Below are 18500 nucleotides of genomic sequence, written 5' to 3'. Positions count from 1 at the left end.
TGAGTTTTAATATAGAGCTTTTATTATCAGATTAGGTCCAGCTGAATAATGAACTTAGTAAGTGTCTGTTAGCAAAAATTATTTTTACCAACTTATTTGGTTTGTTTGGAATTCGCTTATTTTGTTGAAACTGAAAACTTTTTGTTGAAAGTACTGTAGATAAAGGTAAAAGTTAGCTGAAATAGTACAGTAAAACTCATGAATAGTACAAAAAAGTATAATGAGTCGGCTCATGAATAGTAATAAAAATAAGCTGAATAGTAAAATAAGCTGACTTTTTAAGCTAGGACCAAACGCACACTTTTTGGTATTATTCACGAGTCTCACTATATTATTTCAGCTAACTTTTAACAAAAAATTTTCAATTTTAACAAAATAATCATATCCAAAATAAACTATAAGGGACTTCACTATTGATGGCTTTCTTTTGGTCAATGGTGACTATGATCATGGTATTTTTATGTCCCAGCAAGTAGCAACTTGTGGTGCCAAAAGCCCAAAACCGAGCCCAAGGTCATTCAATTGTAGCTCAATTTTAATATTACACGTGTCCCGCCCAAATTCACCCGCCCCAAGCTAAGTCCCCAAACTCAATACCGGAATTTGGCGCGAAAATTAGAAACGCATCCGAATTCATTATCTCCAAATTAGGGTTTAATCCGGAGCCAGTGCTTCTTCTTCTCCCGCTCTTCCTCAACAATGTCCAATTCCTCCGATCAGCTCGAGGAAATCAAAGCCCTAATTTCCTCTGGCTCAAAGTGCCTCGCTTACTCAACCCTCTTACACTTCCAAGAACAGTCCAGTGACGACCCTACTTCAATTCAAGCCCTAGCTGGAATTTCTCAGACTCTTCTATCTTTAATCGTTGCCGATATCTCAGACGACGATGAAGAAATGTAAGTTTCAAATAAAAATGATATGTTTGGATGCTGGGAAATGTGTAGGAAAAGAAAAGGAAATGAAATTTGGAATACAATTATGAACCGAAATAGATGATTTTTTTAAAAAATTTAGTTTTTTTTTTTTTTTTTTTTTTTTTTTTTTTTTTTTTTTGGGTTTCCTCTTTCCATCTATTGCCTTTCAAAATTTAGATATTAAAAAAAAAAAAAAAGTAAATTACAAATTACACTGTTAAAGTTTGGAAGTGTTTGAATTTTACTATTTGAAGTTTTAAAATTTGAATTTTATTTCTTGAAGTTTTGGGCGTTTTAGAATTTGAATTTTACCTTGGTGTTTGGATTTTACTTCTTAAAGTTTAGAAGTGATTGGATATTACATACTCAAGTTTCAAAATTTAGGGTGTAAAATCTAAACACCCTTAAACTTTGGGGGGTAAAATCCAAATTCCGAAACTTCAGAATAAAATCCAAAAACCTCAGAGTGTAAAATCCAAACATCTCCAAACTTTATGGTGTAATTTGCAATTTACTCTATCAAAACAGTGGCTTAAACCACGGTCCTAGTTGACCGGTATTGTTTAGTTGTCTTTTAATTGGAAATGAGTACTTAATCAGCATTTTCTCCATGTTGGTTTTGTAGTGGATGATGCCAATTTGGTTTTGGAGTCTTTAGTTAGGCTCATTACGACAACAAAAATGAAGGTAAATGTCACATTGTCAATTAATGATAGTTTTCAAGGGTTGCTGTGCTCTTTTTATTTATTTATTTGTGGATTTGACTTGTTTGCTTCTTAATTGCAGTCAGTTTGTAACTTAGGAGTGTGGTGCATATCCATCCAACAGTTTAATGCACCATTTCTAGATTCCCACTACAACTCTCTGTTGCAGGCGGTTGTTCATGCACTTGACAACCCAATTGGTTCTTTATCAACAACTTTTGAGGCTATTCAGGTGTAAGTAATTCTTCCAAGCTTTCTATGCATATAAACTGACTAAGTCAGTCACTAATAGATTTCAGTATCGTTTTTTCTGTAAAGTGTTTAATGTACATAACTTGTCCTGGAGAAAGAAAGAGAGAGAATTGGCAGTGAAGTGGTTTTATTTGCTTAATTGTGGAATTTTTTTGTCAAACTTGGACGGAATATTATGTTACACAAGCAAATTGTGTCAAACTTTTGTCCTAAACTAACGATTCCAGTGTTAAATTTTACATTGTTGCGTAATCAAGATGGTTATTTATATTTTATATATCACTGCTGAACTTAGCATCTTATGTTAAACAAGAATCAATAAATGAGTATGGTCAACTTGTCTCTCTTGCTAACCCTTCTTGCTATTATAATAGGCCTTGATAAAGTTAGCATCTAATTTAAGCGAGAGAATGAGAGACTCATCATATTTATGGGCTCCTCCTATATATAGAAGACTCTCAGCGTTGACAAGAAGGAGAGGGATATGTCAGAAGGGTGTGTCTATCAAAGGTTAAGCCTATAATATTACCTCCTCCACTAGTTCTCTCCAAGGTACAAATGTGCTTATGTTCTTTATATTTTGCAAGTGCATCTATCAAGGTGCATTCATAGTTGAGATATACATTTTAAACATGGAAAGCTTAAACATTCTAATATGATATAGCTAGCTAAATCTGTTTCCACCATCTTTTTTTCCTCTAAATTTTTGCTAAAAGGTTTGAGAATTTAGATGGATTTAATGTGTTTGCATGTGAAGTATTTCAAATAAAACATCTTACTAGCTGTTGCTAACATTGCAGAATCTGAAAAATCATTACTAATTTTTGCCCATTTTATATCTTATTGGTGCTTGTCAGAATCTGAGGTGTAATTTTTTGTTTTAGGAAAATTTATGAGCCTAAACAGCTAGCAGTTTCTTTACTGTGATTGTGAATCTGGTTTCAAAAGTGAAACATCACGGGAAATGTCCTTTTGTAATACAAACTAGAGTGGTGGCTACATTTACAATGTAAAATAGATGATTTTGATGTTTTGATGAAGTAGAAAATTTTTATTTTGGTGGGTGAAGCCAAACTGCTGTGAAGGTTTAGCACAAAATGCCAGTAAAATTCAAATTACATCCTTAAAAATAGTTCAAACCAATAGTAAGAGGTTGTGTCACAGACTGTTTGAATCTATTGATTTATTTGACTGTTATCTAAATCAGCTTCAATAGTTAATATGAATAAATATTTATCATAAAATTCCTAATTGTGTGTCCAGAAGCTAAAAATCAAGATCAGTCAACTCTAACAGTGTTTCATTCAATATCCCTGTAGCTACCATTTCATCTTTACCATGACTACTTATCTGGTTTCAAAAATGAAACATCACAGGAAATTTCCTTTTCCAATACAAACTGTAGTGGTAACTACATTTACAATGTAGGATATATGATTTTGACATTTTGAGAGATTAAAATAGCACTCTTTTCTTTTCCCTTTGTGTGTGTGTGTGGAGGGTGAAGACAAAATGTTGTAAAGGTTTAGGCCAAACAAAATTCCATTAATTGTCAAAATAAATTTTTAAACAAATATTTGAACTTATCCAAAAAAAAAAAAAAAAAACCTTCAAACCATCAATAAGAGGTTGGGTCATAGTCATTTGAATCCAGCTTCCATAATTCATATGAATAAGTGTTTTTCATAAAATTAACAATGGGTGTCTAGAAGCTCAAAATTAAGACCAGTCACTGTACTGGTGGTTCATTCCATATCCCTGCATCATGGAGTAGAAAATTTTTCAATTTGAAATTCCAAAACTTCTTGACTTCTATTATGAATGAGTGCCTCATTAGATTTGTAAAGTATTATAGGTAGTTAACCTTAACAGTTTTATATTGCAATTTAGTCAATGATAAAGACTAGGAGAAAAAAGTTTCAAATACCAATGATCCTCTCTCTCTCTCTCTCTCTCATGTGCATTAATGTGTGCCTATCTCACATTATCAGGCCTGAATGTGTAAGGTAGACCCATGAGAAAGGTTCCTTCTGTCTAACTTTGATTCTGGTATCAAGGTTAAGGTTCGCCTAAAATCATTCCAATATTGTATCTATCTTGTTGTGTATTCTAAGATCCCTAAATGTACTTTATTCTATCTTTAAACAGGTTCTTGTCAAAGATATGAAGAAAATTTTGCTCACTAAGATGAAGGAGCTGCTAAACCAGGGTATGAAGGTCCAAGCCATTCATGCATGGGGATGGTTTATTCGCTTACTAGGATCTTATGCTATGAAGAACAGGCAATTAACAAATGAAATGCTGAAAATTCCTGAAAATACATTTTCAGATCTCAACCCACAAGTCCAGATTGCTTCACAGGTATTTTTAATACAGTTGGTCTTTTTGGAAACCTGGTCACTATCACCAATCACTGATAATATTATCCAAGAAAATAATTCTTTATTTGTTGAATTTATTACCAATAAAATAGCACCTCAAAAATAGAAGGTGCTTTCTTCCTTTCCTTAGTTCAATGATAGCATAGAAGTGGTCATCTTTTGAAGAATACAAATTTATTATGGGGCATAAAGAATTTGCAGTAATCCAAATCAAGAGACTAAATGGTCCTTGCTTAAGTCAGAAAAGGGTGTCTAGTTATCAACTTTTTGAGTTGTTGTGGTCCTTGCATGTAAGCTCATAGGACTGGGTCTACCCAAGTTTTTATGGCAATAGCTAAATCACTGCCTAGTTACCTGTTTAATTATCTCCTATGGTAATTTCTGCGTTTAAATATACCAGTACTCCATAACAACACTTAGAATGTCATTCTTCCATCAATTATGGTAACCTTTTGGATTAAAATATTTCAGAAGTCCTACGTTATAATGCTTTAAATGTCATTCTTTTGTATGATTTTTTACCATATTTTGCTGTTTGCTTGGGAAGGTCTTATTGATGCTCTAATTCATCCTCCAATAGTAGCTTGTGAGACAAATGCATCCAAGGAGGAGAAGGGTGTACAACATTTGCAAAAATCTAGAGAGACCAGTGATAAAATCCAGTCAAATGGGTTTTTAAAACGCATAAGGCTTGTGATGACTCCTCTGACAGGAATCATATCAAGTAAATGTGATACATCCGTCCACTCATCATGCTTGAACACATGGTGTTATATGCTGCATAAACTTGATACTTCTGTCAATGATCCATCAGTGATAAAGCTAGTGTTGGAGCCTATCTGTGAAGCAATTTTTCGCATTGGTCCTCAAAGTAAAAGTGTGAGCTCATGGAATCTTTGCCTAGATCTGCTTGATGATTTTATTTTAGCAAAATGTAAAGATGTGGAATATGTCACAAGTAACTCTGCAAGCCATCATTTATCAGCTACCAAATTCTTATGGAAGCAATACTCTGTTAAATGGTTGCCATGGGATATTTGTCAGTTGGACTTCCATTTAAACATAATTTTTATTCTCATCAGTCAAGCATCAGTTGCAACTGTCAACCATGAATACAAAAGTTTTGCATGTGATGCTGCTTTAAGGTTATTTTTATCTGTTCTGAAAGGAGTTCGATTGGAGTTGGAAAAGCCATCAACCAATTATAATGATATTATGTTGTGTTTGGGCACAGTATTAAGGTTCATAAAGAAGATATGTGAAGATGTAAGTTCAGAAGGCAGTGATAGTAGTGATTTGCATCATACTTGTCTCCGGTTTATAGATGCTGTCACTAAGGAGTTACAACCTGCTACATTGGAATCCCCTCTGTACAAGGTTTCATTGGACCTCAAGTACATTGACAAGCTTCAATCAGTTAATAACATTAGACATGCAAAATTTATGGATATCTGCTCTATTGTTCACATGAATATGGTTTCACCAGCGGTTTATTTAATTGTAGCCTACCTCTATGTGGTCTTTCAGTCAACAATGAAGACATCCAAAGCAGAGTTGATTTTAAAGGGAATCCACAAGTATTTCAAGTTTTTATTCTCTTCATATGATCCCCTGGAAACTCTCCTTGCTATGATCAGTTTACTGTATAATTATGTCGGTCCCCATTGCTCAAATATATGGGTAGCAATAGCCAAAGGATTGACAGACTGCATAGATGATGTCAAGGAACTTTCATTATTGAGAATGGAGTCCAACAACACTGGTTTTCTTGCCATATGCTCTCTCTTATTGTATCCATTTTCAGTATGCTCTTGCCCCCAGAAAAATTCAGCCTCACTGGTTAGTGGATTCTCACAACAGCCTCATGTTTCACCACAGAGGAAGCTTGACTTTGAACATGTTTTTGAAGTGTGGAAGACACCTTATAGCTCTCTTAAAACTTCACAGAATGTGTACTGTTCTGCTACAAACAGTTTCCTTTAGGATTTGTATTCAATGTTAAATGGGTGCCTTGATGAACATGCCAGAATGCGTGATGGTGCCAATGATCTTGATTTAAGTTATAAGGATCTGGATCTGGATCTCCTTTCTTTATATGGCAATGTAGTAATATGTTTCTTGGAAGAGAACTGTACTTCAGAAGTAGGTTCAGACAAAAGTAGACACAAACATATTGGTGACTGTAAAATATCGAGTAACATGAATGTTAGCTTGAGATTTGCTTCCAGGTAGGTGCAAACATTACTTCTTAGAGTTGGGTTAAGGCATGATAGGGTGTTAAGGCATTATTTCATTGCAGGTTGGCTGGCTGCCAACTCTGGACTTGGGTTCTTACGGGATCCCATCATTCCATATAATCTCATTGTGATTTGTTTATAGATGGAGTTTTGGACACTCTACAAATGAAATTCAATTCAGTTTTATAATATCAAGTAAATTATCTAATTTTAAATTGAATCTTCACTATCCAAATAATAGGAAGGAGTTTTGATATATTAAAAGTTGTATGGCTTATTCCTTCGGTTCCATATTAACTCATTGTGATTTGTACATAGATGGTGTTTTGGAACTTTCTATTCTCATTGCGATTTGTTTATAGATGGAGTTTTGGACACTCTACAAATGAAATTCAATTCAGTTTTATAATATCAAGTAAATTATCTAATTTAAAATTGAATCTTCACTATCCAAATAATAGGAATGAGTTTTGATATCTTAAAAGTTGTATGGCTTATTCCTTTAGTTCCATATTATCTCATTGTGATTTGTACATAGATGGAGTTTTGGAACTTTCTACAAGTGAAATTCAATTCAGTTTTATATTATCATGTAAATGATTTAATCTAAAAAAGAACCCTCACTATCCAAGTGTTTTGTCTCTTCCATCTGCCATGGCTCATGTTTCCAAGTGTCTTCATACAGATATTTGAAGGTGTTATGTACAAAGTTAGCAACAGAACCCCCAACTGGTCTTCTTATGACATCAAGGTAACTTTATAGCTGGCATTTTGCCCTTTGTGCTTGAGTCATTACATATGTGATCTCCTTATGCCTGTATAACTTTGCCATGAAATCCCAGGTTATTTTTTGCATTGGCATGTGTTATCAGTTGTCTTCACATGAAGCAAGATATCCTCTTGTTCATTGAGGTGCACCAGCTAGATTTTTGCATTGAACTTTATAATTAGATCATGCTTTCAGTTAAAACTGAAGCAATTTTATATACTGTTACTAGAGTGAAACTCGTGATCTCTAATAATTCATTGAAGTTACATATGAATGGTGGCTAAAGTAAGCATGTACCATGCTCTTTTATTTATTTTTTCCCTTACGTTGAACCATATGTTGAGGGTGTATGCTTTTAAAGTCTTACTCCAGCTTTTAACTCTCTCTCTCTCAATTTTCCTTCTCTTTTTTGGGAAAAAGAAGGGGGGGGGGGGTCTGTATAGAAAACATGTTTGCATAAAAGAAAGTGGAGTGAACATTTGGAGTCATCTTCCTTGAAAGTTTCTTTAGAACATTTCCAATGGAGTTGGTGATCAGGATCTTGAAGTTTCCTTCTTTGTTTCATATTTTCACACATATTCTATTTCTTGAAAACTGCTATCTTGTTTGACTAGCATATGATCTTTTCATGTACTTGCAGATAATATCTTGTCCACTGCTCCAATGGGTGTCACATATAGAGATATGGGATGAAAGCACCAAATATCAACTTCAACTCTTGTGGACTGAAATCCTTAATTGTTTGCGATGTAGTCAGCCGCCTATAATCTTTGATTCTGTACTCCTCAAATTGCAGGCACCCCTTCTTGAAAAAACTCTTGAATACTCAAATCCATCTATTTCAGAGCCTACCATCAGCTTCTGGAATTCCACTTATGGTGAGCAAATCAAGTTGGATTACCCTCAAAGCTTGCTTCATGTCTTAGACAAGCTCTCGAGAAATGGAAAAATAAACCTCCGCAAGAGAAGCTTACCATATCTTGAAAGATGTCGCTCTAGACTAGGAGTCAACACTGCTTTACAGGGTGATTGCAACCCATAACATGAGCTCCAAAAGAGTAGAGTTTGTGGAGGATATAGTGAATCAACTTCAGCGCGAGGAGAAGCTGTCTCCAAGGTTAAAAAGAAAAAGTTTGGAACTAACTGAGCATCAAAAGGAAGTAAGACGAGCGCAGCAAGGAAGGGAGAGGGATTGTAGTGGACATGGCCCGGGGATCCGGACTTACACTAGTGTTGATTTTTCACAGGGGAATTAGGATTCACAAGAAAGCCAGGAAATCCAGGATCCAGAATCCATTATGGAGATGTTAAAAAGAGCTACTTAATTGTTTTTATCTGTGCGCGTTGCTTTGAAACAATAAATTCTGGATGGGGCACCCGACTTAACCAGTCATGCTAGATGGTCTTGGCCACCCAGTTATTTCTTTAGTCTTGTATGTCACCTATTTTATCAGCCTCGTTATTCTGATGATGTTGTGAGTTGTATCAATAAATTTAGAAGTCCCCAAATGGATGTATTGGATATAATATTTATATTGATCTTCTGTACAGAATGTACAACAGTATTTCATTAGCATTGTGCCATTGTATGTCGTGTATGCTATTTTGAGTTATAGAGCCGATTTTCCTTGCCAAATAACAAAGGATATCTAACAATATAGTTAGTTGGCCGGTTTTGAAAGAATTTGTGATAATAGCATCTCGAGTTTTTAAAACTCGAGATCCAATTAAAACTCGACCTTTTAAAACTCGTTTTGCCCGGTTTGTCAATACCCTGATGTGGACAAATTTTCCAGGTGGACAAAGCTACTGATGTGGAAATCGAGTTTATAAGACTCGAAATATGAAAAATATTCATTAAATTTCAAACGCCTACTCATACAGTCTCTCTCAGTTCAAACACTCTTTCTCAGTCTCTCAAACACTCTCTCAAAGTTCAAAAACTCTCACTTAAACGGCGAAATCAGTCATCCTCAACCCGTCGGCGTGCAACAAAAATCACCCTTACCCTCACCCTCAAACACTCTCCTCTTTCCTCACAATCGGCTTCAGACGATCCCCTCACCCATACCTTGAAAATCCCTTTTGTCCCTTCCAACGGAAGTTCAGATTTTTTCAAGTTTGAAGGTATGTTTTTTTTTATAAAAAATTGAGCTTTTTAAATAATTATTCCATCTGGGCTTAGCCCAAGTGTTTGTGTTTGATAATTTCCCTTGTTAGTGCTTTAGTTTTTCTTGTTTTGTTACTTGTTGCATGATTTGGGTTGCTGGTACCCTCTCTCTCTCTATTTCTCCAATTTTAGATTTTGGAATTTCATAATGTTACCTAGGGTTTTTCGTTTTTCAATTTCATTTTGCATTACTTTTCTTCCTATTATTTCTCACCTAGGTTAAAATCCGAAGTTTCTGTTAATAAGGAAAGTGTTGTTGATTGATTTGAGGATGAAATCTACTAAATGAATGCTGCAAATGTATTTATTCTAGGGTTATTCATGGATAAATTTTTTCAAGTTGACAAAACTTAGCTCCAAAACTTATCTCCAAGTTGTATTGTCTATAAATAAGTCTCTCCCTTTTCTCCAATTTTTATTTATTCTAATTTTCCTAGTGTTTCAAAAGGACCCCTTAAAATACTTGTGAAAAAGAGTGCGTAGTTTCTTCCAATGTATTAGGCTAGCTATGCCTTGGGGTTTTTTTTGGGTCTCCTTACTTTCCAAAAATACTTGTGAAAAAGAATGGTGTTTACATATTACAAATTTATATGATTTTTGCATTTCAAAAATAATTCCACATTTGCCTTTTCAAATTTTGTATTTCTATGCTCAAAGCATGCTGATGTTTTGTAAAACGTGAAAGCCATACTATGTTCCCATTATATGTTCCTGCGGAAGCTATTGCATTGTTGTAGCCATGTGCAGAGGAAACATATCATGCATGTCCTCTTGCTTTATGTTTTTAAGAAAAAAACTCAAATGTACATTAATCTTTTTGTTGGAAAAACTAATACTAATGAGCTCCAACTCATGGCATTTTCTCTCCATGTAAGAATGGGGTGGAGGATGGGGTTGTGGGTTGAAAACTCATGTGGGCATGTGTTACTTACTGATATAAAAAAAATCCCTTATCTGCTATCAGCTAGAGTTCTATTTCTCATTGTTGTTGCTTTCTGGGTGCAGATCTGCAGAATGCTTGCCTACATACATAATTGTATTGGTATTTGTCATCGTGACATCAAGCCACAAAACCTACTAGTAAGATTCTTCTTTCTGAAGAAGTTGGTGTTTGTTGCTCAAGACTTATTTTGCATGTGACTGTTGATTTGCATGAATGCATGATATCTATCATACTAATTCTGTGGGTTGACTAAAGCTTATTGAAGCCGGTCATTCATTGGCAGTTGCATGTTAAATTCATTTGCAAAAAAAAAAAAGAAAAAAAAGAAAAAATGTATTACTTTGGTGGTATATATAGTGTACTGAAGACATTATTAACAAATCTATATTAATTCCAAGAAATGCTGATGGGGTCATATTGCACTTGTGCAATGGATATGTCATATATTATTATATGACAAGGAGGTTATGTGGCTTCTATGTCAAAATACATCTGTATATGTACAGTAGTATGTGTACATATATAAACATGCATGCATACTTGTTTAAGTATAAGGAATATAGTTATTGTCCATATTCATGAATATGCCTTTTACTTTCAGACTAGGAAGCACTGATGCAGATTCAAAATATACATATGATACAATATGGACGTGGCAATACATTAAATTTTGAAAACTTGGGATATGATACGGTAGAAATACTTTGATTAAGAAAGAGAGTTGGGGATTTACTTTTTGGATGGAGGAATTGGTTTGGTAAACATGGAAGCTCTTTTTGTTTGGAATATGGGTAATATGGGAGGGGATAAACAATTGCCCATTTAATGGAGTTGCAGTCTCAGTTACTGAGCTGAAATCCTTGCATTTGAGATCATTGTTTGAGTGGTCTCGTATACTTGGCACTGGCAATATGCATTATGTTGTAGATTATATAGAGTCCCCTTTTAGAAATTTGCAATTTTATTGAATTGCTGTCTTGTTCCACAGAAAATAGGTAGTATTATTTTGAACATAACCAAAATCTACAAAAATCTGTGGAAAAACTTATGACTCACCTGCATCTAGAATGTGTGTCAGTTTGTATTTCTGTTTACTAAGAAATTTCGAGAATAAAATTTGGCTTATATAGGCATGGCTCCCACACCTCCAGTCCCATCTCAGAAGCTGAAACTAGCAATATTTAGCTTAAAACAGCTTGTATCAGGAGGTTACCACTTAACTAGATCTGGATTGAAGTGAATCTCCTGCTAGTTCTGTTCAATGGTTTTGCGTAATCATTCCATATGTTCAGTTAGTGATTTGATAGATTTATGTAATCTGAGTGATTGATTGTATGGTCCCCATTCCATATGTTCACTCTATTCTTTGACATTAATGAAACTTCATTACAGTATTTATCAAACAAAGAGAAAGCTTGCTACATTTGTAATTGCATTAACCAGCCCAGTGTCTTCACATTCCACAATCACTCAACTAAATCCTGTGACACGGCTCCATTACATCACACATGAAAGAGTAGTAATACACAATTTTTTAATCAACTAGGAGTCTAGGAATCACAAACTCTCCCAGACAATGCAACAAACACTACACCTGCAGTATCACGAATCACGGCTCCCACACCTCCAGTCACATCTCTGAAGCTCAAACCAGCAACATATAGCTTAAAACAGCTTGTATCAGGAGGTTACTACTTAACTAGATCTGGATTGGAGTGAATCTCCTGCTAGTTCTGTTCAATGGATGACATGGCTAACTAGACAGCACTAGAAGCTGTGATGTTAGGCAATGACATAGCGGCCCCCATACAAACTTCATTCGTACGATTCCATAGTTTCCACCCAACTGTGAGGAAGTTCTTAAGATAAGGAGACTCCCAATTTGCGAAAGCCTTGGTCCTTGTTTGAAGGATTCCCAAACTAGCGAACCAAGCAAAATTTTGGATCTTAAGGGGCACCTCTAGAGACCAATCACATTCCAGAATCATTCTGTCATTTTATCATTTGAAAAACTTTCAAAAGTCATAATAGGGATGGAAACAGAAAATATCTCAAACTGGAATCCACCTTCTTGCTGACTTGAGAAACAGAGGAACTCAAAAATAGGCAAAACTGGGAGGTTCTGACCTTGATTGACCCTTTGGTACAGAAGGTCAAGTGTGAACGCACTTTAAGGCCTTCAAATGACACTTAATTCCTGGACCAAAGTGCCAATATGTCTTGCCATCTTTTATCTGTAGATTGTCCTATAACTGCTTCTTGATAGTTAAATGCACATGTTAGGAATTTTTAACTTGAATGGGAAGCTCAGATTAGGATTAATTCATGTATAAGGCCAATAAGTCAAAGTTAGAGTCAGTAACAAGTAGCACAAGATTCATTATTAAAAAAAGAAAAAAAGAAAAAAAGTAGCACATGCATGGATCAATTAGATCAATTTTAGAGCTCATTTTACAGGTTTTTTTTTTTGCCGATTATCAAGTAATTTTTATTGCCAACATTCTGGGAAACCAACACCAACATACCAAAAGGATTACAAAACCAACACACAAGCCAAAGCCAAAAACCTGAAACTAACTACACCCTCACCATGGAGGCAGCACCAACTCCACATAGAAACACCAAAACTAAACAAATTAGCAGCTAAGGAAATACAACAAAAGCCTGTTTATGCAGTAATAGCCTGCAAAGAATATAAATCCAGCTTAGTCAGGCCAACAATCTGTCTACCAGAGAGACAACAAAATATAATAAGCCAAGGAGACCACAGCAAATATCTGTAACAACATTCCTGCAACCAGCTAGACCATAGCGGATACTCAGCACATTCATTTTGTTGTAGGGGCTTGATGCTTGAGGCTAGCTTTTGCAAATCCCCATCTATAGCTTGTTTCCCTATTAACTTGTACAAAATCCAAGGGAATGATTGATTGTACAGTCCCATCCTGTTGTAAATCATCATATTGTTCTCGCATTGGAGACTCATCATCCCTCTCTTCGCGGTGTTCATACTTCGAATCAGACCATTCCATGTCCATTACAACTTCAAAAACAAAAACAAAAAACATAAAAGCAGAATCATAATCATCATAAATACAAATAATTCAACATTTCTAGGCATTGCCAATAGTACATCAATTTTTTAAGCTGAATTTAGGTTTTTTACTGAAAATCAAACATATTGTGAGCAATTAATTACAAAAATTAAACCGAATATGGATTCAAAAACTAAGTAATTAGCTTCGTTTCTTTATTCAAATACTTTGTTTAGTTCTAAAGAAAAAAAAAAAAAACGATACTCTTGAAAATAATGCTTATATATCTACTCATAAATTGTCTCAGGAACCAAACAGAAAATAAAGCAATAATCGATATTGTGTCGAATTTATTGCAATCAGAAATTTAGAACCCTAAGGTAAAAAACCACACTGTGAGAGAGAGAATTGTACCTGTTTAGTACTGCTGACAAATCAATTGATGCTATTTCAACAAAAAGAGATGAGAGATCCACCGAATGAACCTAAAAAGTACTGTAAAGAATAATTAGAGGTATATAGAAGTAAAAGTAAGTTCACAAACTCAAATTCTCGGAAAATTACATGAGGTTACCCTCTGTTTGGGCGAATTGTAAGTGCTTCACTTACCCTCTGTTTAAGCCTTACAGTGACATTTTAAAGCCCTATAGCGGTGTTTTCCTGTAAATTTTTTTTTATAAGTATCAGGTTTAGGAAGCTCCATAGTGGCGTTTTTAAGCCCTATAGCGGCGTTTTTCTGCAATTTATGGAAATCGAGTCTTTAAAACTCGATTTTTACGTCAATTTTTTCTCACTTTAAACCCATCCTCTTATAAATCGAGACTTAAAAACTCGAGTTTTAGACACTTGAGATGCTAGTTTTCAACATTGTTTTGAAACGTGACAACTAACTAAATTTTTTAATATTTATTGTTATTTAGAAAAAAAATTCTGTTCTTATCTAGTTTGTATGCACTTGTAATGTTTAACTGTCATTTGAATCTTCTATATATATATATATATATATATATATAATTTTGAAGGTGATGGAATGAAAATATATGAACTCTTATCAGAGATTGGCACAGAGAAATTGGGGTTTTCATAACCTTTTTAATTGTCTATACTCTTTGCAGTATGGAGCCTCAGATCGATGAGGAGCTAGAGATCTTGCACCCCGGTCCGCTTCAGAGTTCAGTGTTGATGCAACAACCATATCATCGATCAGAGGCCATTTGGAATGGCGAGGTGAAATTTCTAATTCTAACAACCGCTTTAATTTTTACGTTGACTTTGACTTTTAGTTAGCAAGTTCTTTCAATGTTGTATTTCTAGTTCTAACAACCGCTAAAATTTTTATTGATTTTGTAGGACCCGAGCCCACTTGTGTGCCGTGGTCGCACTAAGGAGATGGCAAACGTTCAGATGCAAGATAATCGGGTGATTGACATTATCAAATTGCTAAGGTTGGAAGGATTGTTTAGAGTCCCTTCCAGAGAGATCAATCATTGCCTAATATCGGCCCTAGTTGAGCGATGGCGGCCGGAGACTCATACGTTCCATCTTTCACATGGTGAGATGTCAATCACCCTACAAGATATGGAGGTGATTTTCGAACTTCCTATAGATGGTGAGGTCTTGGTTGGGCCGACTGCTGTGGAGGATGGGGAGTGGAGGCAAGTGTGCGGGGAGTTGCTTGGTTTTACTCCGCCGAATGACAATAAAACTTTGGTGGGCCAAAGAATTCTCATCAGCCGACTTGTTGAGGCCATTGCAGCGCCACTGCCTCATGACGCAACGGAGATTCAGATACACCAGTATGCCCGGTGCTTTATTTTAGCGCTAGTAGGGGATAAACTTTTCATGGACAAGTCAGGAGATAGGGTGCATCTGATGTTCTTGGAGTTCATGCGCAACCTTCGTGATCCGCGGTAGTATAGTTGAGGTAGTGGTTGCTTGGCCTGGTTGTATAGGGACTTGTGTCGGGCAAGTGAGAAAGGCGCATCGCAGATTGGTGGGGCGTGCACCTTGGTCCAGTATTGGGCATGGGCAAGGTTGCCATTCTTGTGCCCAAGGATAGAGCCCTTACCTGGATGTGATTATGGCCCATGGCCATATGCTCCACTTGCATTTAAGTAAGTGTTTTCCTAATATTTAGTGTGTTATGCAATGTACTTTTCTTAATAACTAAATTGTATTATCGTTCTTATGTTATTTGCTCGTAATTATAGGTGGGTACGGGTGCCAAGCCCGAAGAGTAGGTCATCCGGTACGGCCTTGATCTGCTATCGCGAGCAATTAGTGACAATGCAGCCAGACCAGGTAATAATATTCAAAAATTCGGTTTGGTTATAATAATTTCCCTTAAGAATATGATTGCTTTATCCTTTAACATATCGTTTGTTAAAATTTTTGTTTTTCCCTTTATCTATGTATTCTCTCTTGTTTCACCTTTTTAAGATGTTATGATAATTGTTTTTTGTTTCTATTGTAGATTGTGTGGCAGCCATATGAGGCAGACTTCGGCCACCTTCCTGAGTTCTGCGTTGCAGGGAGGGATACGTGGACAACAAGGGTGCTGCTTGTGTGTTTTTGCATAGTAGAGAGACACTACCCGGACCGTGTCCTTCGACAATTTGGGTTGGCGCAGCAGCAGCCTAACGATGTTGTCTACGATGATAAACTACATAAAATTGACTTACGTGGGAAGGTGGAAACGAATTGGAGGGAGGAGCATGGATCGTATATCATTTCATGGGAAATGAGACGACAACAAGTTTGTCATGCACCTCCTCAGATTGGTGAGATGGCCCCGCGATAGCGCTAAATTAGATATAATGGTAATGTGTTCTAATTAGATTTTATTGCCTATTTCGTTTTTCTTGAGTACATGTATGAACGTAGAATCAGTTTCTATGAATTTTTCAGCAAATCTGATTAAAGAGTTTCTGTTATATATAGTATTCTAATAAAACTGTTAGTTTTTAGTTGAGTATTTGAGTAGATTAGTAAGTACTATATTATCCATTTATTAGTTCATACATAACTGTCTCAAATATGATTGTACTGGTTCTTTCTCCGTTTCAGATTCAAAGCCATTTAGCGCTGTTGGAGATGCTTCCTGAAGGCAGCGAAGCTCACAACCATGTTCGGCATGTCCTAAATAATGTGGCTGGCCTTGGTCGTGGTCCTGCAGCAAATGAGTAGGCAGACAATGGGCATGAGACTGAACCAACAGCTACTGAAATCCCAAGCACAAGCACAGCACCCGTAAGTACACAGACCCGTGCTCAGCGTGCTATTGCAAGCCCAAGCACAAGTGCAGCTAGGGGCCGTGGTCGGCCTGCTACAGCAAGCCCAAGCACAAGTGCAACCAGGGGCCGTGGTATGCCTGCTACAGCAAGCCCAAGCACAAGTGCAGCCAGGGGCCGTGGTCGGCGTGCAACAACCCCTCGAGTTGTAACTAGTCCTGAGATGCCTGCACCCATCCCGCACTCATCTCCTCAGCCTGAGGTCCCTCCACACATCCCAGATGCATCTCCTCAGCCCGAGGTCCCTTCACCCAGCCCACCTTCGCAGCCCGATTTTGATCTCAGTATTGATGACAATGTGACCCCTCCTATACTCCCCGAGACACCCTCTTACCCACCTACCAGCTCTACTGCACCCACTCCTGGCCTCTACTTAGAGCATCATTACCTACCGACCGCATCCTCATCTGACCCTCTGGGACCTCCGGTTGGGATTGACACTGTACAGCCACATACTGATGTACCAAATGAGCATCCCCCTCATCAGCCCTCACCTCCACGAGGTAGACCGCAGCGCACTAGAAGGGCACCCACTTGTGGGACAGGTGGACACAAAATAGGACACCGAAGCAGCTTTATGGTATGATAACATTAATTAGAATTCAATGCACATATTTTGTATTTCACTTTATTCTAATCATTATACCGAATCTTGATTGCATGCATCTAATGGAATTTGCAGCATGATGATGAGCCTAAGGATGATGCCCCGCAGCCTCCTCCCCCGCCCAAACATTACACAAGGGTTAAAAAATGCAAAATTGGCGAACCTTGAGTAAGTGCTAAAGTCATGGAATTGGACCATAATATCGACTTTTCAATATGCATTAGTGAATTCTTTTAATTGATGGATGGAGCTGCCCTTTCTAAGATTAGAGATTAATGAATCTTTATGCTTCTAACACAATATATTTTATGTATTTTTGTTATAGATTTTGTTGTAAAATGAATCTTTAAATATATATAATTGTTACTGATTTTGTTCACTTTTGCGCTGTGTATTGACGGCCTTGAGGACTGGATTTGTTGGTAGAGCAAGTTATTGATGGGCTTGATAAAGTTGTGATGACAATGAAGAAGGGTGAGTAAGCAATTGCATTTTTCCATATATAATGTGGGTTTCATACATGTACTTAGCTGCATTAATTTGAAATAGTTGCACTGCACCAAGTAATTTGCCTCTTAGTTCTAGGAAATAAAAGTGAGTAATTACTTTTGTAAGTCATTCTGCTACTAAGTGTAGTAATATAGTCTTGTTTGGTTTTATACTGCAGGTACCACTTACTAGGAAGCAATGCTTATTGTTGATCGCTGCTGGTTGTTTAACACACTTTTTGTCTAGGGCAGCACATGGTTGCTTGATTGGTAGAGCAGCTTGTAGAGGGTCATAAGGAAGAAACACATGGTTACTTGCTCATGGTTTCACTCATATTATGTTTGAACAAGGGCTACTTGCTGGGCTTGGGTGTATCTTCATGTATATTGTTATTGGAAAATTCTTGACTAGAAATTAATTTTCTACTCCTTATCTTCGTGAATAAATTTTAATTTATAAAACCAAAAAAGAAGGAAAATTCATTTTGAAGTCAGCACATTTTTTAATTGTTTTGGTTTTCCGTTTAGTTTCAAGTTATGTTTCTTCACATATCCTCCTGTAATAGTTGCTTCTTGAAATTCCAGGCATTGGTTTTGAATTTTTGATACACAGGTTTTTTACCATATCACTTGTTTTATTGTTCATTCTATGGCTTTCCTCATCGGCTGGATATTCATTATCCAATTAAATGTAAGATTAGAATCTTATG

The 18500-nt window shown here is 36.3% G+C and overlaps 1 long non-coding RNA gene and 1 pseudogene across 1 annotated transcript; both read left to right on the top strand.

Moving 5' to 3' along the window:
* Window positions 1-589: 589 nt before the first annotated feature.
* Window positions 590-8837, top strand: LOC115961902 (annotated as a pseudogene).
* An 8545-nt stretch (window positions 8838-17382) lies between these two features.
* On the top strand, window positions 17383-18031 carry LOC115959370. Its single transcript, XR_004084858.1, has 3 exons — window positions 17383-17470; window positions 17711-17776; window positions 17970-18031. It is a non-coding gene; the product is annotated as an uncharacterized LOC115959370 (long non-coding RNA).
* Window positions 18032-18500: the final 469 nt, after the last annotated feature.

This window comes from Quercus lobata, chromosome 9, assembly GCF_001633185.2.
Source record: "Quercus lobata isolate SW786 chromosome 9, ValleyOak3.0 Primary Assembly, whole genome shotgun sequence".
Classification (NCBI taxonomy): domain Eukaryota; kingdom Viridiplantae; phylum Streptophyta; class Magnoliopsida; order Fagales; family Fagaceae; genus Quercus; species Quercus lobata.
This window is presented reverse-complemented; position numbering and strand designations above follow the sequence as displayed.